This window comes from Mobula birostris, chromosome 2 (assembly GCF_030028105.1).
Source record: "Mobula birostris isolate sMobBir1 chromosome 2, sMobBir1.hap1, whole genome shotgun sequence".
Classification (NCBI taxonomy): Eukaryota; Metazoa; Chordata; class Chondrichthyes; order Myliobatiformes; family Myliobatidae; genus Mobula; species Mobula birostris.
In genome coordinates this window covers 57,129,013-57,151,238 of record NC_092371.1, presented here as the reverse complement: position 1 = coordinate 57,151,238, position 22,226 = coordinate 57,129,013, and the positions used below count along the sequence as shown (strand labels likewise).

The window sequence follows — 22,226 nt, the reverse complement described above, 5'->3', positions numbered from 1 at the left end:
CTAGATGAGCTAAAGGACCTATTTCTGTGCTGTAGTGTTCTATGGCTCTATGAAATCTTGTGTCCACAACAGCTGTGTGATGCACAGTTCTACCAAAGCTATCATGGACAAGTGAGTCTACCAAGAGTAATTCGATGAGGATAAGGTCAAGAGAGTGTATGTCTCATGCTGGTTCACTCACTAAATCTGGAAGACTCAGCCAGCGTAGAGCTACCATGTGGCCATACCCCTCAATAATAGGTATACCGTTTGGGATACTGCTGTGGGGGATGACCTCCCAGGGGAATGCCATGGAGACTGGTTTACTGGCACTGAACATGGGTCCATGGTGCAGAAGGGAAAGAGGGAGAAGAGGGGAGCGGTAGTGTTAAGGGACACAATAGTCAGAGGAACAGACAGGAGATTCTGTGGACATGAATGCGACACCTAGATGCTATGTTGCCACCTGGGTGCCAGGGTGAGGAACATCTTGAATTGCGTCCACAGAATTTTGGAGAGTGAGGAAGAGTAGCCAGATGTCTTGGTACATTTTGGTACCAATGACATTGGAAGGAAAAGCAGAGAGGTCCTGAAAAGAGAATTTAGAGAGCCAGGCGGAGAGCTGAGAAGCAGGACCTCCCGGTTAATAACTTCTAGATTGCTGCCTGTGCCACGCACCAGTGAGGGCAGAATCAGGATGAATTAGCAGATTAATGCATGACTGAAAAGCTGATGAAGGAGGCAGGCTTTCAGGTTCTTGGATCATTGTGATCTCTTCTGGGGGAAGTATGACCTGCTCAAAAGTGACAGGTTGCACCTGAACCCAAGGGGAACCAATACTCTCGCGGGCAGTTTTGCTAGAGCTGTTGGGGAAGGTTTAAACTAATTTGGCAGGAGAGGGGGACTGAGAACCAGAGTGAAGGGTTTCGGGATAGGATGGATGATAAAAAAGCAAAGCTAGCATGCAGTCAGTCTGTCAGGAAGGGCAGGCAGATGACAGGACATAATTGCAGCCAGTAGGGTGAGTATCAGTGCATTAGGGATGCAGAATCAAAAAGAGCAGCAAATGCAGCACTTACAGTGTTATATCTCTATGCATGGAGTATAAGAAATAAGGTGGATGATCTTGTTGCACTATTACAGATCGTCAGGTATGATGTTGTGCTCTTCACTGAATTGTGGCTGAAGGATGGTTGTATTGGAGGGATAGGAATGTCGGCAGAGCGAGTGGCACAGCTTTGTTGGTAAAAAAAAGGTATCAAATCAGTAGAAAGATGTAACATAGGACTGGAAGATGTTGAATCCTTGTGGGTTGAGTTAAGAAACTGCAAGGGTAAAAAGATCCTGATTGTAGTTATATACAGGCCTCCATACAGTAGCTGGGATGTTGACCACAGATTACAACAGGAAATAGAAAAGGCGTGTCAAAAGGGCAATGTTATGATAGTCATGGGAGATTTCAACATGCAGGTTGATTGGGAAAACTATGTTGGAAATGGATCTCAAGAGAGTGAGTTTGTTGAATGCCTACGAGATGGCTTTTTTTTAAGAGTAGTTTGTCATTGAACCTACTAGGGGATCAGCAAAACTGGATTGGGTGTTATGTAATGAACTGGAGGTGATTAGGGAGTATAAAGTAAAAGAACCCTTGGGAGGCAGTGATCACAATATGATTGCGCTCAACTTGAAATTTGATAGTGAGAAAGGAAAGTCTGAGATAGCAGTATTTCAGTGGAGTAAAGGAAATTGCAACGGTATGAGAGAGCAGTTAGCCAAAGTAAATTGAAAAGATTGAATTGAATTAACTTTATTTCTTATATTCTTCACATCAATGAGAAGCAAAAATCTTTACGTCATGTCTCCGTTTGAATGTGCATTGTGCAAAAATATAGTAAATTGTAATAAATAGTATGTGCAGTAAGATACACAACAGAACAGTGAAATTAGCTTAGAAATACAATTGTGTTAGTGTGAAATAATCAGTCTGATGGTCTGGTGGAAGGAGCTGTCCCAGAGCCTGTTGGTCCTGGCTTTAATGCTGTGGTACTGTTTCCCAGATGGCAGCAGCTGGAACAGTTTGTGGTTGGGGTGACTCAGGGTCCCAATGATCCTTTGGGCCCCTTTTACATACCTGTCACTGTAAATGTCCTGAATAGTGGAAAGTTCACATCCACAGATGCGTTGGGCTGTCTGGAGGACTCTCTACAGAGCACTGTGACTGAAGGAAGTACAGTTCCCATACCAGGCAGTAGTATAGCCAGTCAGGATGCTCTCAATAGTGTCCCTGTAGAATGTCCTGAGGATCTGGGGACTCACGCCGAACTTCTTCAACCATCTGAAGTGAAAGAGGTGCTGTTGATTTTTTTCACCATACAGCCGGTATGTACAGACCAAGTGAGATTTTCGGTGACGTATATACTGAAGAACTTGAAGCTGTTCACCCTGTCAATCCCAGATCCATTGATGTCAATAGAGGTGAACCTGTCTCCATTCCTCCTGTAGTCCACAACCAGCTCCTTTGTTTTTGCGACATTGAGGGTGAGGTTGTTTTCTTGACACCACTGTGTCAGGGTGGTGATTTCTTCTCATTATTATTTGAAATTAGGCCAATCAGTGTAGTATCATCTGCAAATTTAATTAGCAGATTGGAGCTGTGGATGGTGACATAGTCATGGGTGTGCAAAGAGTGAAGGAGGGGGTTTAGGACACAGCCCTGGGGGGGCTCCCATGTTGAGGGTCAGAGGGGCATGAGAGGTGAGGGAGCCCACTTTTAACACCTGCTTGTAATTTGACAGGAAGTCTAGGATCCAGCTGCACAAGGCAGGGTGAAGGCTGAGGTCTCTGAGCTTCTTGTCAAGCCTGGATGGAACTATGGTGTTGAATGCTGAACCGTAGTCCAAGAACAGCATTCTCACATAAGCATCCCTCCTCTCCAGGAGATACTGGCAGGGATGATAGCAGATCAGCAATGGCGTGAGTTCCTAGGAAAAATGAGGATGATGCAGAACAGATGTATTCCAAAAGCAAGAAATACTCAAACGGCAAAATAGTACAACCATGGCTGACAAGGAATTTAGAGTTCATGTCAAAGCAAAAGAGAGGGTACACAACAACAGAAAAATTAGTGGGAAGACAGAGGATTGGGGAGTTTTTAAAAAACTACAGAGATCAACTAAAAGAATCATTAGGAGGGAAAAGATGAAATATGAAAGCAAGCTAGCAAACAACATTAAAGTGAAAAGTTTTTTCAAGTATCCAAAAAATAAATGAGAGATGAGAGTAGATATAGGACCACTGGAAAATTAGGCTGGAGAAATAACAACAAGGGTCATGGAGACGGCAGATGAGCTAAATTAGTATTTTGCATCAGTCTTCATAGTGGAAGACGCTAGCCTCATGCCAGATGTTGAAGGGTGTGAAGGAAGAGAAATGAGTGCAGGAAGTGCTCAAAAAGCTGAAAGACCTAAGGGTACATAAGTCATCCAGGCCAGATGAACTGCACTTAGAGTTCTGAAAGAGGTAGTGGTAGAGATTATGGAGGCATTAGTAATGATCTTTCAACAATCATTGGACTCTGGCATGTTGCCGAGTACCGGAAAATTACAAATGTCACTCTACTCTAAGAAAGGAGGAAAGCAGCAGAAATGAAATTATAAACCAATTAGCCTGACCTCAGTGGTTGGGAAGATGTTGGATTCAATTGTTACGGATGAGGTTAGGATTACTTGGTGACACAGGACAAGACAGTACAAAGTCAGCATGGTTTCATTAGCCTGACGAAGCTGCTGGAATTCTTTGAAGAGGTTACAAGTAGGATAGATAAAGGGCATGCAGTGGTTGTTGTATATTTGGACTTTCAGAAGGCCTTTGACAAGGTGCCACACATGAGGCAGCTTACTAAGTTAAGAGCCCATGGCATTACAAGAAAGGAACTGGCATGATTAGAGCATTGCCTAATTGGTAGGAGGTGACAAGCGTCTATAAAAAGATCCTTTTCTACTTTGGAGCTATTGACTAGTGCTGTTCTACAGGGGCGTGTGTTGGGACCGCTTTATTTTACGCTGTACATTATCTAATTAGATGATGGAATAGATGGATTTGTTGCCAAGTTTGCAGATGATACGAAGACCAATGGAGGGGCAGATAGTGTTGAGGAAACAGGTGGGCTGCAGAAGGACTTAAACAGATTAGGAAAGTGGGCAAAAGAATGACAAATGAAATACAATGTTGGAAAATGCATGATCATGCACTTTGGTAGAAGAAATAAATGTGCAGCCTATTTTCTAAATGGGGAGAAAATCCAAAAAATGTGAGATGCAAAGAGACGTGGGAGTCCTTGTGCAGAACACCCTAATGGTTAACTTGCAGATACAATTGGTGGTAAGGAAGGCTAATGCAATGTTAGCATTCATTTTCTGAGGTCTGGAGTACAAGTGCAGGGATGTAAGGCTTACATGGCACTGGTGAGGCCTCACCTTGAGTATTGTGAACAGTTTGTGCTTCTCATCCAAGAAAAGATGTACTGGCATTGGAGAGGGTTCAGAGGAGGTTTGCAAATATGATTCCAGGAATGAAAGGGTTATCATACAAGGAACATTTGATATCTCTGGGTCTGTACTCACTGCAATTTAGAGGGACGAGAAGGGATTTCATTGAAGCCTTTCGAATGTTGAAAGGCCTAGACAGAGTAGATGTGGAAAAGATGTTTCCCATGTGGGGGAGTCTGGGACAAGAGGGCACAGCCTCAGGATAAAGGAGCATCCATTTAAAACAGAGATGCAGAGAAATTTCTTTAATTAGAGGGTGGTGAATTTGTGGAACTTATTGCCACCAGCAGCTGCGGAGGCCAGGTTGTTGAGTGTATTTAAGGCAGGACAGAGCTTGATAGGTTTTTGATTGGATGTGGCATCAAATGTTACAGGGAGAGGTCTAGAGAGTGGCGTGAGGAGTGGGAAAAAGATTCAGCCATGATTGAATGGCATAGCAGACTCGATGGGCCAAATGGCCTAATTCTGCTCCTATATATTATGGTCTTATAGCTTACATCACTTTTGGTAATGGGCATTGATGTTACCTTTCAGAGTACATTCTGTACCCTGCTTACTATGAGTCACTTTTCCCAATTTAAAGAGTTACCTCGTATGAATGTGACAACTGTGTTTGACGAGGAGTCTTTGACTCGAAGTGTCAACTCTTTTTCTCAGATGCAGCCTGACCTGCTGGGTGTTACCAATATTTACTGCTTTTATTTCATATTTCCATAGTATTTAACTGGTAAAAAATTGCAGCATGCTGCTGTGCTGAGGGACTTTAGAGTGCTTGTGCATGAATCACAAAAGGTTGGTTTGCAGGTGCAGCAGGCAAATGGAATGTTGGCATTCATTGCTAGAGGGATTGAATTTAAGAGCAAGGAGGTTGTGCTGCAATTGCACAGGGTACTGGTGAGGCTCCACCTAGAGTACTGCTGCAGTTCTGGTCTCCTTACTTGCAGAAGGATATACTGGCTTTGGAAGCGGTGTAAGAGGAGGTTCACCAGGTTGATTCCAGGGATCAGGGGGTTAGACTAGATTGAGTCGCTTGGGACTGTACTCACTGGAATTCAGAAGAATGAAAGGAGATCTTATAGAGACATATAAAATTATGAAAGGGATAGATAAGATAGAGACAGGAAAGTTGTTTCCTCTGCCAGGTGAGAATAGAACCAGGGGACATAGCCTCAAGCTTTGGAGGAGTAGATTCAGGATGGAGATGAGGGGGAACTGCTTTTCCAGAGAGCGGTGAATCTGTGGAATTCTCTGCCCAATGAAGCAGTGGAGGCTACTTCAGTAAATATATTTAAGACACAGTTGGATAGATTTTTGCATAGTAGGGGAATTTATGGTTATGGGGAAAAGGCAGGTGGGTGGAGATGAGTCCATGGCCAGATCAGCCATGATCTTATTGAATGACGGAACAGGTTAGACAGGCCAAATGGCCTGCTCCTATTTATTATATTCTTATGTTCCAGCATCCAAAATGTATTGACTTTTGATACATCTAAGGAATTGACCAAACTAGAAGCAATTACACCATTTCGAAATTCAGTGCCTATATGAATGCCAGCTGTTCAGTTCTGCTGCTTCTCCTTTTTAACACAGTGATTAAGGCTTTTGCTTGGTCGGGCATTTCAGAGTCTACTGGATTGGAGACACACAAAGACTAGATGAGGGCAATTTTTAACTCCAAAGGGATCAATGAACTGAATGGGCTGAAGTTTTTGATCATCATTACAAGTACTAGTTTGTTTTCAAATTTCTCTCACAATTTAGATGACAGAGCAATTTCATGAGCAAACATATAGCACAAGCTATCAAAATCTTTACTTACAAAGGAAGCATTAGCAAAAACGGCTGTTTTGGCATTTTGCCGTGTGCCCTTTAGCTTGTTGATTTCCTTTTAACCGATCAGCGACTACAAAAGTACTACTTGGTTAATACTGCTTTGAGTTAATGAAGTTTATTTAAATATCAAATTACTGGAATGTGAGATTTAACATCACTAATGCCATCAAGCTGAGAAGTCAAATAAGCCTTAAAAAAGTATGTACATTGGATTCCAGTTAATTGGGGCAGCCACTTATTTAGAACCACTCTTAAAGAACAAAAATTAATCAAGAAAGTAGCTGAGATTCCCTTTGTTTATTTGGGACACTATGTCACTTAATTGGGACAGTAAACTGTTTACTGAACAGTTTCTAACTAGCATCAATAAGGTGCACTTATGTGGTCATTAGACACTACACCATGATTAGAGTGAACAGAGTGTGTGTTTGTGTTCAAAAAGCAGTCATTTTTGTCACGGATAATGATGAGAAATAATTAGTAAGACAATCCAGAACTGTTTTACTCACTGCAGTTTCAAACATTCAGACTTGAAGATACCAGAAATGGTTAGGACTGAAAATGAAATGATTTCACTACTTCAACAGGCTAGGTACTACGAATAATTTGAAGGTATCAACAATTATCTTGAACGTTGCACTAAGATTTGAAGGAGGCAATTATCAAAAGCATTATATTAAGATAACTCATTATCTGCATTGGGTGTCTGCCTGATTTTGTTCATTTACAGTCAATCGAAAGAACGTGGCAGCATATACCGAATGAATTCCTCCTTCGATAACTATTAGGAACTAATACGGTTTTATGGAACTGTAGTGGAATTGGTAGTGTTACTAATTTGTTCCGTAATACATTTAAATACAAACTTTGTTACTCAGTAAATGACAGCTTGTCTTTTTTTATATCTTTTTACCTATTTCCATGAAACTTCGACTAATTGGAGCAGCAACTTAATTGGGCCCAAATGTACTGGTTCTGATGTGTCCCAGTTACCTGGAATCCACTGTATTAAAAAAAACACAGCAATTCAAAAGTTGTGGTTCCAACCAGCCATCTATATTTTAAAACCAAATGAGTTTTCCAATGTGGCCTAATTATTTCAAAATAAAACAGTGACCATGCCAAACAATACTACATATGCAAACTAATGGAAATATAATATCATCAAAGCACTGTGCTAAAACATAATTTAAGATCAAGACCATCTTATATCAAATTCACTTGTTGTTTAAAGTTAAGCAATTATTTTTACTTTTCAAGCAAGATAGACTTCTTTTGTGACAAACATGCTGAAGTGGGTGGGAATCTTTAAGTAATCATAATAATGATTAATAATTACTTTCTATAAAAATAAATCATATATTTGTTCACTTTATTGTTATCACTCTTACTGTGCAGTTACATCAAAATCATCAATAAATCAGCACTCTCTTCAATTTCGAGAAAAAAAATTGGCAGCATCCTATGTATTATTCATCAAGATATCTGTTCTCTCTCTCTCCCCCTTCCTCTTCCTCTCTCTCTCTCTCTCTCTCTCTCTCTCTCTCCCTCTCCCTCTTCCTCTTCCTTTCCCTCTCTCTCATCTGTTTGAAAGAGTTGATGCATTTGGTTGCTGTGCAACACCTGTGCAAAGTATTTCAAAAAACAACTGTTTTGTTCTTTCTCAGTCAAATCAACAAAATTATAAGTAATACTTTGTCATACCGTACAGTCTAGACTGACTGTTACATTGCAATAATGTGCAATCATTAATGACAGAAGAAAAACAACAAAAATATCTGCATTTATTTTGAGCTGAAAAAGTGTTTCCAGTTCATAGTTTACTCTCATTTTAATTTTGCCCAAATATACACTTGCTCTGTGCTCTCCAGTAAGCCAATACAGAATTTCACATCAGTACTTAATCCTTCCAGTTCCTTTACAGATTAAATACTTTTTAAAAACAAGAGAAAATCTGCAGATGCTGGAACTGTGAGCAACACACACAAAATGCTGGAGGAACTCAGCAGGTAGCATCTATGGAAAAAAGTACAGTTGGCATTTCAGGCCAAAAACCTTCAGCAGGAGGGTTTAAAGCACCTTTCTTTTTAATCACCAGGTACTATGTCCACAATAATCCAACAAATTATGAAAAAGCAATGCCAGATGTATTACAATTATTAGAGAATGTATGTAGATAGTGGGATAGGTGAAGGAGAACAAGTTGTTATCTTGTTGGAAGATTAAATGTTAGTTTTCTGAGAGATCTGGGTGTCCCAACTCAATAACCACAGAATATTTTCCTGTAGATAGACATAATTTAGAACCCTAATTCATGACTAAGCTAGTTATTAACAATGCCAACACTCCCTTATACAATCTACTGAACATTGTAAGTAGCCTGATGCTTGGTTTTAAGTAGCCAGAGGCTGGGTTTTATCTTACATTTTATGGACCAAGTGGGTCATTCCCATTTTGTCATCAAGTAGATGCACTCACTGGAACAATTTCACTAATAACATGGCTAGTCTTAAACCGTCAGTGCCTTAGAGCCAGAATGTTTTCTGGTTCCATCGCCTTTATTGTACTCAGCTGTTTCTTTACATTAGATGCAGCGAAACAAGTCAGCTGACAACTGGCGAGGGCCATGGGAATGGACATTGTTGTTCATTCATTCATCTCTGCTGGCAAAAATGGCTTTAAATACTTCATGTGCATTCTGACATAAATTCAGCTATCAGTAGTGATGCAACCTCCTTTGCCTCATAACCCTCTGCTGCCAACTACAACTGGAAGTGGCAGGACTGATTTATTGATTATGGAATTGCTTTGCCCTATCTATGACATGCAAATTTGGCAACCATGTAGTGTTGTAGAAAAGACAGACTGGCAAATCATTTTGGGGAATGCAAAGGCTAGATCAAAAATCTATTTTTGATGTAGGAACACACTGCTTTGGTTTACTATTGCCACATGTAGCTAAGTACAGTGAAGAAGTTACATTGCATACTGTTCATACAAATCAATTCAGTACAACAATATACTGATGTAGCATAAGGTAAAACAGTAAAAGAATGCAGAATAAGGTGTTACGGTTACAAAGTACAGTGCAGGTAGACACTAAGGTAGAAGGTCATAACAAGTAGAATCTTATCATACTAGGGTACCATGCAGTAGTTTTATAACATTGGGATAGAAGCTGTCCTTGAGCCTTGCGGATCCTGCTTTCAGACTTTTGTATCGTCTTCCCGATGGGAGGGTGGAGAATAGAGAATGTTCTAGGCAGGTGAGGTCCTGATTATGCTGGCTGCATTACCACGGCAGTGAGAAGTACAGACAGAGTTCACGGAGGAGAGACTGGTTTTTGAGATGTGCTGAGCTGGGTCCACAGCTCTCCACAGTCTCAGACAGTGCAGTGGCCATACTAAGCTGCAATGCATCCAGATAGGATAATTTCTAGGGCGCATTAATAAAAAATGCTGAGGGTCAAAAGGGAAATGCCAAATTTCTTTAGCCTCCTAAGGAAGTAGAGATGCTGGTGAGTTTGGCCATAGTGTATACATGGTTAGATCAGGGCAGGCTATTCGTGATGTTCACTTACATGAACTTGACACTCTCAACCCTGTTGACCTCATCACTATTGGTATAAACAGAAATACGTACACCACTATCATTCCTGAAGTTAATGACCAGTTTTTCTGTTTTGCTATCTTTGAGGGGACAGTTGCATCAGATTGCAAAAGAGATATATCGAGAGTACTTGGTTAAAAATCATAATTGAGAAAACTCCACAATGCCAACAATCCACAACAATACATGGATGCCTACTTTTGAATCACTTGATCTGCCCTGAATCTCTAACCTGTTTAGCACGATTGTATGAAGATAGGGCTTTGTCTCCATACAGCCCGTGTATTTATCATTCCTCCTATGGAATACCCAACATATGACACTGAACCTAAAGATAGGTGCTTCATAGTTGTTATAAACATGATGGACCAAAGTGTCTCTTTCTGCAATAAATAGGATAAAAAATGTTTCATTGGCAACCAGTACAGTATTTGCCAAGCTAATGTGTTTTGAAAGGAAATTACTTAAGCATTTTAGTACACTATACACTTTTAGCTGAATTTAGATACAGAGGTACATACCCACTAGTATTCCTAAGGCAATAAGACATCACAACACATTCTCCAATAACCATGCACAAGTTAAAATGCCATTAGATATATGCAAGATCTAACAATACAATATTGTTATGTAATTAATAATATAAAGAAACATGTGGTTGACAAGAGAGATACTTTTTCCCCATCCACACTTTTCAAATAATACTGGTCCAGAATTCCTTGCAAATATCTTTGCATGAATAACAACAATCCAAAATTTCCTGCCACAGGTCAGTCACCTGGTCTCACAGTTGACTTACATAATATATGAGAATGTAAGGAAAAGAGGCAAGAATAATCCATTTGATTCCTCATACCTGGTTTCCCATAAACTACGATCGTTATTATATTTTTACCAAAGTGCCACTTTTGACTACTACTTATTGTCATAACCATGGATTCAGCAGAACCACAGATATGGCAATTGCACTCGTGAATATGCATGTGTCAGCCAATTATTATTTCATTGTGATGGTATTTAATTCCATTCGTTTTGTTGTAGTCCTTGTCGAGACTTGAGCAAAGCACAGCTTCGCTGCCTGCTTGCATTCAGTCTTGCCTAAGAAAATTGGACTGTCAAGTCAACGGAATCTGAAGACGAGCAGTATTTGCTTTATATTTAGTTATTCCTTTCAGTCTCAGTCGGGGTTGGCTTCATTTTCCATTTGAAGGTTTTAGTTAACAGCCCTATTTGGCCTAATGTTTATTGTTTTCTTTTCTCTCTAGCTCTGTTCACATTAATTCTGTGAACTACTGACCTGCTTCAGTGTCTTTCACCATATCCAAATATAGCGACACTTATTCTGTGAATATCCAAAAATCAATGTTTTCCTGGTTGGAATATATTTCACGAATAAGCCTTCAAATCCAAATTCGATAGAGAACTCACTAATCTTCAAGTTCTTTTCATTCAAATCAAATCAAATCAAGTTTAATTATCATTCAACCATACATAGATACAGTCGAACGAAACGGCGCTCCTCTGGGGCCAAGGCACAAAACATACACAGCACGTTCAAAGTAGTGAGCAAAACAACATAGTTACACAAAAAAACACATACATAGTCCAAGACCCCGTCAACATATCCCACAAATTGATGGTACGGTGTACCTGCAGTGCACAGACACACCCAATCCATTTCACCGATCAAACACGGAAGGGCAGCTCTGACAGGGAGGCCAGTCTCTAACTGAGCACGGATGCCACACTGCACTGCCTCCGGCATCTCCTCACCTGGACTGCAGCAGCAGGCAAGCCTGCGGCTTAAGGCCTAGTCCTCACTACAACCAAGGCTATGCAGCTTCGTCACCTGCCTTCCACCAAACAAGGGAAACAGACCTGTGGCATCTTACATTATCAATGTCCGACACAGCCCTGCAATCACAAGAGAAACATCGGAGAAAATCACCCTGGCTCATTCACAAAGTAAATTCAGTCTAGATCTCTTTCAGATTGAAACCGCTGGTTGTAATCAAAGCACCCAGAGGAAATTTCATCCCTGCACCTACACTGTGAAAAGCTGGAAGAGTTTTATATGTTGCACTGAAATCATTTCTCCTTCTAAACTCAAAGAAAAGGACCCAGTACATAGCAAGAGGAAGGTATGGAGGGTTAGATACTGACCATATTCAATATTCAATACAGACATTATTTTTTTTAAATAATAAAGGAATCAAGGGCAATGAGGTTAGTACAGAATAGTGGCACTGAGATAAAAAAAAATCAGGAGCCAATTGGCTTACACCTGCTTCTATTTCTTCTGTTCTTATGTAGAAGTTTAGACATAAAATATTAGCTCAATGTGAGACATGTTCATTGGAAGAGGTGGCAGTACTAATCGAAAACCAAATACAAGAGTATCAATGATCAACTAAGCAAGTTCTAAAGTTAATGATCTTTGAGAAGCATAAGCTAAATGAGAAACAAGAACAGAACATTCAACAACTCAAAAGTCAGATCAACATGATATGAGCTATTAGTACAGTAGCTATCTGTTTTAGCTTTAAAGTCTGAAGGTAACTATCCTGTGGCTGACTATAATTCTGTGTGCCGATTCACATCTTTAACAGCTAGAGGAGCAGTGTCTGATTTTTGTGACAATTATCCGTAGGAATGATAGAGTCTCAGTAGTGGAATTGGACTCATTACGGCCCGGCTGATATATCTTTCCTGTTGTGGAATGTGTAGAATGCCATCACTTTTTCAAACCAACATTTTCACTGTTTAGATCAAGTCATTCTTCAGGTTTGCACTAAACACATCTTGCCAAATTACTTCTAAAGATTTCTGTTTTGATTTTGAAGCCATGTGCATGAAAATGACACAAACAAGCTGTGTTTATCTTCAGTATATCAATTATCATATTAGGTCCATTCCTTCTGCAGCCATATTTTCAACAGGATCACATGCAAAATATTACATCCAATTGTCTGACAACAGAGCATACAGACACAGCTGTTCAGTTTGCCCAAGCTTAAAAAAGGACTCATGGAAACAACCGGTCAATTCAGTCATTAGTTGTAAAAGTGTAGTAATGGTCACTGAAAATCAAGACTGTAGATGTAGCTGGTTGTCAATCAAGTATTTGACCCTCCATATTCACTAGTATCACAATTACCAATTGTCAGTCTGACCACTGTATTGCAAATGTTGCTCTGCTCATTGGGAAGAGTACAAAGTACACTCAATATTCTATCCATTCAAGATCATGATATGTGACTCAACCCAAAAGTGTAAGCATGTCTAATTAAGACAGGAATAATGAAAAGTAGTGTGCTGACCAAACAGGAGGCAATTATTGATTGTGGCAGACCTGATTTGACTGGGAAGCAGAAATTGTAAGATGATCAAGATTTCTGATGTGCTCACTGTTTGCATGTCCAAGAGAGCTTACCAGTTCTAGTTGTTCAACCACAAGATACCAGAGGTTTTAGCATTAAACCTCAGGCAAAAGGCATTTTTCACCACTTCAAAACATCATTGTGGCTGAATGCGCAGTGGGGGAGAGAGAAAGGAACGGAAATGAAAATTAAAATAAACTTAAAATACCACTGCTCTTCTTCCTAATCTGCCACCTTAGGGACTTTTACACCTCCGATAATTTTGTTCAATTGAGGAACTATTCATAGAAATCTCTGAAATGTCTTTTTGTTATTGACAGCATAGCTCATTGTCCATGACGATATTGATATCCGGTCTTACCGTAATCACATATGCAGTGAAGCTTGCATTTTACTCCTTCACCATAAACGTATTACTCCTCCTCTGATGGGAAATCCCTCCTGTACAAGTTGTTAGTGTCATAACTGTCTGATGCTTTTCAGGGAAGACAGACAATTCATGTTGTTGTGGGGTCACCATTCCCAGACTGGGTGCAAGAACAACAAACACTCCACCATTTGAGACCACAAAAGCCACCGTTACCAGCTGATTGGATATACTACTTCCAGATCATTGCTTAGTGTCAAGAAACAATGCTCATTGGTACTGGCAACCACCCTTTATCTCCACGGACAAGAGCTTAAGTCTGTTTTTGTGTTCCATCTGTCTTACAAAACATTATATCTCTTTCACTTATAAGATGCAGGATTTCATTATAACATCTCATGAACAAAGATGTCACAAGTAGTATGGTGACCCAAAGCATCAACTCAAAAAAAGAATACTTATGTACACTGCTGTTCGTCCTATCTATGGACTAATTTATGTCAGGCCTTTATCTAGCCTACTGCAGTTCTCAACTTCAGCTGATTTTTGTCCCGAGATTCTTCAGAGTTAATGGCGTGCTGCTTTCTATCAAGAAAACCTTGTGCACATCCTAGAACCGCTTAAAACATCTGCATGATATTCTCTTCCACAGAACTTGGAACAGAACTTGTCCCCAGAAGTTTAGGGTCAGGCACATTAACAATAAAGTCTCTAAAACAAAACAAACTGAGCACAACTAAGAGCTCAAAAGCAAGGATTGAGGTCTGGTATAGGGAACTGATGTTGGTTAGCTTATGTTTCCAGTGAATTTAGAGCAGTTTATGGATATCACTAGTGGTATCTTCTCTGTTCCAAAGGAATGTGCTTACTGTATGTATTGAGGCTGTGCTCTCTGGTCCCAGACTCTCTCACTACTGGAAGTATCCTCTTCACATCTATTCTGTACAGACCTTTCAATATTTGCTAAGTTTCAATGAAATCAACTCTTATTTTTCTAAACTCCAGTGAGTACAGGCCCAGAGCCATCAAACACTTCACACATGTTAACTCTTTCATTCCCAGCATCTTATATACCTCTTTTGGACCTGCTTTTAGCGAAGATTGATAGGTTCTTGATTAGTTAGGGTGTCAAAGGTTACAGGGAAAAGGCAGGAGAATGGGGTTGAGAAGGATGATAGATCAGCATAATGGAATGGCAGAGCAGACTCAATGGGCCAAACAGCCCAATTCTGCTCTTAATAGCCTCTCCAATACTAGCACATCGTTTCTTGGATCAGGAGCCCAAAACTGCTCATAATACTCCAAATGTGGTTTGACCAATACCTTATAAAGCTTCAGAGTTATATCCTTGGAAGTGCGATTTCTCAAACTTCCAGTAATGGCCCAAAACATTGAATGTACTCTTTTCCATAGATGCTGCCAGGCCTGCTGAGCTCTTCTAGCATTTTGTGTGTTGGTAGCATTATACCCTTCCTTTTATATTCTAGTCCTCTTGAAATGAATGCGAGCATTGCATCTGCCTTATGTGTGGTTCAAAAATACAGAGGAAGAGAAAGATTTAGTCATGGAAACCTGACTGACACCATGAAACCCAACTTAATAACTAAGGTGGATCAAGAAGGAGAATCTGCCACTATCTGTACAGTGATTTAGGGTATTCTGTCTGCAGGAGTATCTTCTGTTCCCTCTCCCCACACACACACACACACACACACACACAGTTAGAATTGGAACCAAAAAAATTGTTGAGTATCTATAATCAAGAGGTGATTAGAAATATGGGTTGCGGTTTGAGCACAATGATCGTCAGAGGGCCTCAAACTCTAATCCTCAAACTGTGTTTTTGGTGGGAAAAAAGGAGGTTTGATAAATTAGAACAATGCTGAACCAAGTCAGTAGCAGATACTCAACATCAACCCTAACCTGAAAGTGATGTAGCTTTCAGAGTAGCTGGTGCTCATTTTTTTTGACAAATTTCTATTCTGTAAAGCACAGCAGCTCAATAAAAAGGCATGTCCATCCTGTGCCATGTGGGAAGATGTAAACACTTGGCTAGGAAGTATCTCCAGCTTGAAATCTAACCTTCAACGAAGCAACAGTGGCTGGAATTAGTATAAAATTTCCAAGTTTGCTGATGACATGAAATGAAGTCTCATGATTTCAAACCCTTCATAATTTTGTATCCTTCTTCTGCCCACTACGCTGCTGCCATTTAGAGCAGTAATGAAGGCACTCTATCTCTGGTGACATAAACAGCTTCCTTCCTTGCATCACTAGCTTTCTCTCAGTTTACTGTCAGTCATGCAAGTCCCGGGTAGAGCCTCAGGAATACTGTCACACACAGATGTAGAAGGATTGTTCATTGCTGTTTCCGTAACAGTTTTGTTTGACCAGTCTGTGTTGTTATCCATGAGCTGAACACCCTGAACCCCCTAATTTTGTTTACCTCTATCAACTCCCCTCTCAATCTTCTACATTCCAAGGAATAAAGTCCCATCTTATTCAATATTTCTATATAACTCAGATCCTCCAGACCCAGCAACATCCTTTTAAATCTTCTCTATATGCTTTCAATCTTATTTACATCTTTCCTTTAGGCAGGTGAGCAAAACTACACACAATACTCCAAATTAGGCCTCATCAATGTCTTATACAACTTTAACAAAACATACCATCTCCTGTACTCAGTACTCTTAATTTATGAAGGCCAATGTGCCAAAAGCTTTGTTTACGACCGAATCAACCCTATTCACTTTCAATGAATTATGGACCTATATTCCCACACTCCTCAGTGCCCTACCATTCACTGTGTAAGACCTACCCAGGTTGGTTCCACCAATGCAACACCTCGCATGTGTCTGCATTAAATTCTATCTGCCATTTTTCAGCCCATTTTTCCAGCTGGTCCAGATTGTACTGCAAGCCACGATAGCCTTCCTCACTGTCCATTACACCCCCAATCTTGGTGTCATCTGCAAATCTGCTAATCCAGTTAACCACATTCTTATCTAGATCATTGATATAGATAACAAACAACAACAACGGATTCAGCACTGAACCCCGCAGCAGTCCACTGATTAAAGGCCTCCATTCTCTGGCTTCTCCCACGAAACCAAAGTCTAATCCAATTTACTACCTCATCTTGAATGCCAAGCGACTGAACCTTCTTGACCAATCTCCCAAACGGGACCTTGTCAAATGCCTTGCTAAAGTCCATCCAGTCAACATCCACTGCCTTGCCTCAACAACTTTCCTGATAACTTATTTGAAAGACTCTATTTTGAAATTATCTCTATGGATGGCACGTAAAGCAATTTTTACTGTATCTCAGTACATAAGACAATAATAAACTAATTAGCAATTATCTTGTTAGTGGAAAAGCCAAGATCAGACAAATCAATGCGGGAACAGGAATTAACGTGAATGGAGTTAAGATAACTTAGTGGACATCTGAGATGACTACACATCTCAACCACAAGCACAGACACTGGTGCTGAGCTTTACTAATAATCTGCACCCACCAGTATTTCTTTATATTTTTATAAATGGTCTATCAAATTCCATGGCGTCAATGCTACCAGAGCAATTGTCTCAAAAATCCAGTCACATGGTTTCAATTTTGACTTCTGGTGTTGCATGAAGTTTGCACCAACCTCCTTTTGTACTCCTTTATGACATTCTGATCCTCTGACTTTTCTGTTAATAAATTCACTTTCAACTGTTACATCATTAGCAGTTGCATCTTTACCTACCACATTCAGTCTGGGTCTTATGCACTTCCAGACCATGATTAAATACCATCTCTTTGCAAACTCGCTTTGGATAATTTTCTACTTTAATCTTTTTGTATAAATGCAAGTTTATATTTTTTATTTATTGAGATACAGCATAGAATAGGTCCTTCCAACCCTTTGAGCTGTGCTGCGCAACAACCCCCCACCCCATTTAACCCTAAGCTAATCACAGGACAATTTACAATGTACAATTAACCTACCAAATGACACATCTTTAGACTGTGGGAGGAAACCGGAGCACCCAGAGGAAACCCACACCACCACGACGAGAATGTACAAAGTCCTTAAAGGCAACGGTGAACGATTCCTGCTGCAATTCATAATAACTTGTAATTCTACAATCTTGGCTATAAATAAAACTACTAGATGTTTTGAGGTCAACTTTATCTGGACATTGAAATTAGTGTTTTTTTTATTTCTCCCAAAACACTTTCTAAATTCTGTGCTAAATCACCTTTTTTTTTGTATTTCAAGGTGTTTTATCTTGTTTGTGTAAACAATAAAACCAAAGCAAATAGGATAACACGACAATTCACAATTAGTATATCATCTGCATTGACTTTGAATTGCAATTGGGCAGTTAAAATTTTAAAAAATCAAGCATTTTGCAATAAATTGAGTATTTACAATGAAAATGCTAAATGCATCCCATAAGCTGGATCAAAATCACAAATAATAAATAGTTGTGAAATTGTTTTCCACTTTTGTTACAAAAATATCAGTACTGTATTTCTCAAAGAAACAATTAAAATTGATACATTGACAAGTAAACTAAATTAATCTAGTCTACTGTTTAGAGAACTTGTAATAACTATATGATTGTAAACCCAGTCTCTGTGAACTTCAGCCCAACCAAAAATCTGGTCAGCGCCATATCCTGCACTAACTGTCCATAATTTATATTAACTTCCTGCTGCACCAAATTCTCAATTCAAAATGTTTATCCATCTATTAAAATAATTTCTTGATATCCATATCTATACTTCTTCCTTCATCGGAAAGGCAGCCAAACTAATCAAGAAAATCCTCCACCCTGGAAATTCGCTGTTCTTCCTCCCTCCCTTGGGCAGAAGATACATGAAAGCATGTACCATCAGGCCCAAGGACAGCTTCTATATCGCTGTTAGAGGAAGATTGAATGGCACTCTGGTACAACAGGATGGACTCTTGACCTCACAATATACCTCTACTTGGGTTTGCACTTTACTGTCTGCCTGCATTGCACTTTATATTCTCTACATGCTGCATTGAATTATTCTTTTCCCTTGAACCACCTTGATGTACTACATGTGACAATAATAAACCAATTCCCATTTTCCCATTTCTATAATCTCTCCAAGACCCTACAACATCAAAGAACTGTGCATCTCTTTCTTTGTCTCACATTTCATCGTTATAACTTAAATTCCCAAGGTTCACTCCGAAATTCCCAAGGTTCACTACCTTTGTTCAAAAAAAGTAGTAGGGATAGTCCGGGTAATTATAGACCAGTGAGCCTTATGTCTGTGGTAGGAAAGTTGTTGGAAAAGATCCTTAGACTTAGGATCTATGGGCATTTAGAGAATCATGGTCTGATCAGGGACAGTCAGCATGGCTTTGTGAAGGGCAGATCGTGTCTAACAAGCCTGATAGAGTTCTTTGGGGAGGTGACCAGGCATATCGATGAGGGTTGTGCACTGGATGTGATCTATGTGGATTTTAGTAAGGCATTTGACAAGGTTCCACACGGTAGGCTTATTCAGAAAGTCAGAAGGCATGGGATCCAGGGAAGTTTGACCAGGAGGATTCAGAATTGGCTTGCCTGCAGAAGGCAGAGGGTCGTGGTAGAGGGAGTACATTCGGATTGGAGGATTGTGATTAGTGGTGTCCCACAAGGATTGGTTCTGGGACCTCAACTTTTCGTGATTTTTATTAACGACCTGGATGTAGGGGTAGAAGGGTGGCTTGGCAAGTTTGCAGAGGACACAAAGGTTGGTGGTGTTGTAGATAGTGTAGAGGATTGTCAAAGATTGCAGAGAGACACTGATAGGTTGCAGAAGTGGGCTGAGAAGTGGCAAATGGATTTCAACCCAGAGAAGTGTGAGGTGGTACACTTTGGAAGGACAAACTCCAAGGCAGAGTACAAAGTAAATGGCAGGATACTTGGTAGTGTGGAGGAGCAGAGGGATCTGGGGGTACATGTCCACAGATCCCTGAAAGTTGCCTCACAGGTAGATAGAGTAGTTAAGAAAGCTTATGGGGTGTTAGCTTTCATAAGTCGAGGGATAGAGTTTAAGAGTTGCGATGTAATGATGCAGCTCTATAAAACTCTGGTTAGGCCACACTTGGAGTATTGTGTCCAGTTCTGGTCGCCTCACTATAGGAAGGATGTGGAAGCATTGGAAAGGGTACAGAGGAGATTTACCAGAATGCTGCCTGGTTTAGAGAGTATGGATTATGATCAGAGATTAAGGGAGCTAGGGCTTTACTCTTTGGAGAGAAGGAGGATGAGAGGAGACATGATAGAGGTATACAAGATATTAAGAGGAACAGATAAGAGTGGATAGCCAGTGCCTCTTCCCCAGGGCACCACTGCTCAATACAAGGGGACATGGCTTTAAGGTAAGGGGTGGGAAGTTCAAGTGGGATATTAGAGGAAGGTTTTTTCACTCAGAGAGTGGTTGGTGCGTGGAATACACTGCCTGAGTCAGTGGTGGAGGCAGGTACATTAGTGAAGTTTAACAGACTACTAGACAGGTATATGGAGGAATTTAAGGTGGGGGTTATATGGGAGGCAGGGGTTGAGGGTCAGCACAACAATGTGGGCCGAAGGGCCTGTACTGTGTTGTACTATTCTATGTTCTATGTTTTATGAAATTTAACCCTTAAAATGCTCTCAATCTCAATACTCTTGAAAAAGTGACCTAAGTTTCAAACTGAGACCTATTTTCTTTAGCTAACATGTTTCTGACTGATTTGTTATTGGGTTATCGAGATGTGACATCAGTGACAACAGTGAGATATTAATACTTCATTTTATCAGTTAATATGACTAAGTTTGCAAATGAGTAGTAACAAAAATATAACCAAGAACTACGTAGGCGTTTATTTTAAATAATTAACTTCATATTTTTACAGAAAGTTTTAGAAAATAATAACTACTTTAAGGAATAATTTCTAGCATTAAGTCGGATGTTTGGTGGGAACTTTTAGTTGAGAAAATATCAACAGAGCTGAAGTAATGAAGTAATGTGAAGTTCACTCTAGCAAAGTTATGCTATAAATGGAACACAAATTAAACTGCAGGAAAAACGCAGGAGATCAGGCAGCATCCATGGAAATGAAAGGGATGTGTCAATATCTCAGGTTGAGGTCCTGCAGCTCTGAGCTGGGGTAGGAGGGGGAGGGGAGTGAGGTGGGGGGAGGGGGTAAAGGAAAGATGACCAGTATGTAGTAGTACAGGGAGCAGTGGGATATAGAGGGGATTTATATTGTAAATGATTTTGTTATTCATTTTAAATCAATAAATTACCAAAGATACTAAAACTTGAAAGTGAAGTGATATAATTATTTTAATCAATATTAATCAGATGCAACAAGTTTTGATTTCTTGCAATCCTAGAAGGAATTCTTATAACATCAATTCTTCTTCAGATGAACGAGCCCTTTGATTAGTCAGAAATAAGCAATGGAGAGTTTCAGGCATTACACAATCTACTAGTGAGACTAAAGCTGCTGCAACACAAATTGTGCAATCAAACATAAAATTTTTATGTTGGAGAAATTATGTAAATGATTTAACATGATGGATTATACATCTGAAATGACAAACAGGTCCATCTTTGCTTTCACGCTGCCAATACCAGCTCTATCATGGGCAGTAGCCTCCACAACATCAAGGACACCTTCAAAAGGCGATGCCTCAGAAAAGGTGGCATCCATTACTAAGCATCCTTACCACCTTTACCACATGCTCTCTTCTCGTTGCACACACATTCAACATTGCAGGAACAGCTTCTTCCCTTCACACACCAGATTTCTGAATGGAAAATGAACCCATATACACTACTCCACTATTTTTTTCTTCTGTTAGAGTAATTTAGTTTTTTTTACTATTACGTATTGCAATGTGCAGCTGCAAAACAACATATTTCATGACTATTGATTATTTTTGATAGCAAAAAGCTAATAAAGTGAAAAGAAATTGGTTAAAAAATGAAATCATGTCAATACAAAACAAGGAGGGCAGATCTTAGAAATCTAAAAGAAAAGCCAAACAAAAATACTAGCAACATTTAACAAGTCAGGCAGTATTTAAACATTTTTAAAGAAAATTAACTGATATGTTCATTCCAAAGACATATTTTAACTTCTAAGTACTGATAATTGAATTAAAATTGACTTCTTAACACTGTTCTATCATTTTTGCCTACACAATGGACATTATATGGAAGAAGCTGGCTTGTACAAATCTTTGAGCACTGTATATTATAAATAGCTTATGCACTAAAATCTTTTCAGTTTCTTTTATTTCAGTTTCCTCAGAATATCTGGCTCAGCACTTCCTTCATTTTGCTCAATGCTATCAGTATCTTTCGTTCTTACAAGATAGAAAATTAAAAAAAAACAAATCTACTTACAGAAAATATTTTAAAGTATAGTGGAAATGAAATTCTATGTCTCTGGAAACATTGCCAATAAGACGTTGGTGTCTCTTTCATCATAATGCTGTTACACC

The 22,226-nt window shown here is 39.6% G+C and overlaps 1 protein-coding gene across 3 annotated transcripts in view; it reads right to left on the bottom strand.

Moving 5' to 3' along the window:
- The window catches only part of LOC140186831 (regulator of G-protein signaling 20-like), a 140,225-nt gene that overhangs the window by 111,431 nt on the left and 6,568 nt on the right, over window positions 1-22,226 (bottom strand). The window contains exon 1 of one of the 3 annotated variants that reach the window (XM_072241472.1): window positions 22,129-22,202. The exons of the other annotated variants lie outside the window; for them this stretch is intronic. The gene's annotated coding sequence lies outside the window, so the exon portion shown is untranslated. Of the gene's footprint in view, window positions 1-22,128; window positions 22,203-22,226 lie in introns of those variants that run through there. 3 annotated transcript variants of the gene reach the window in all.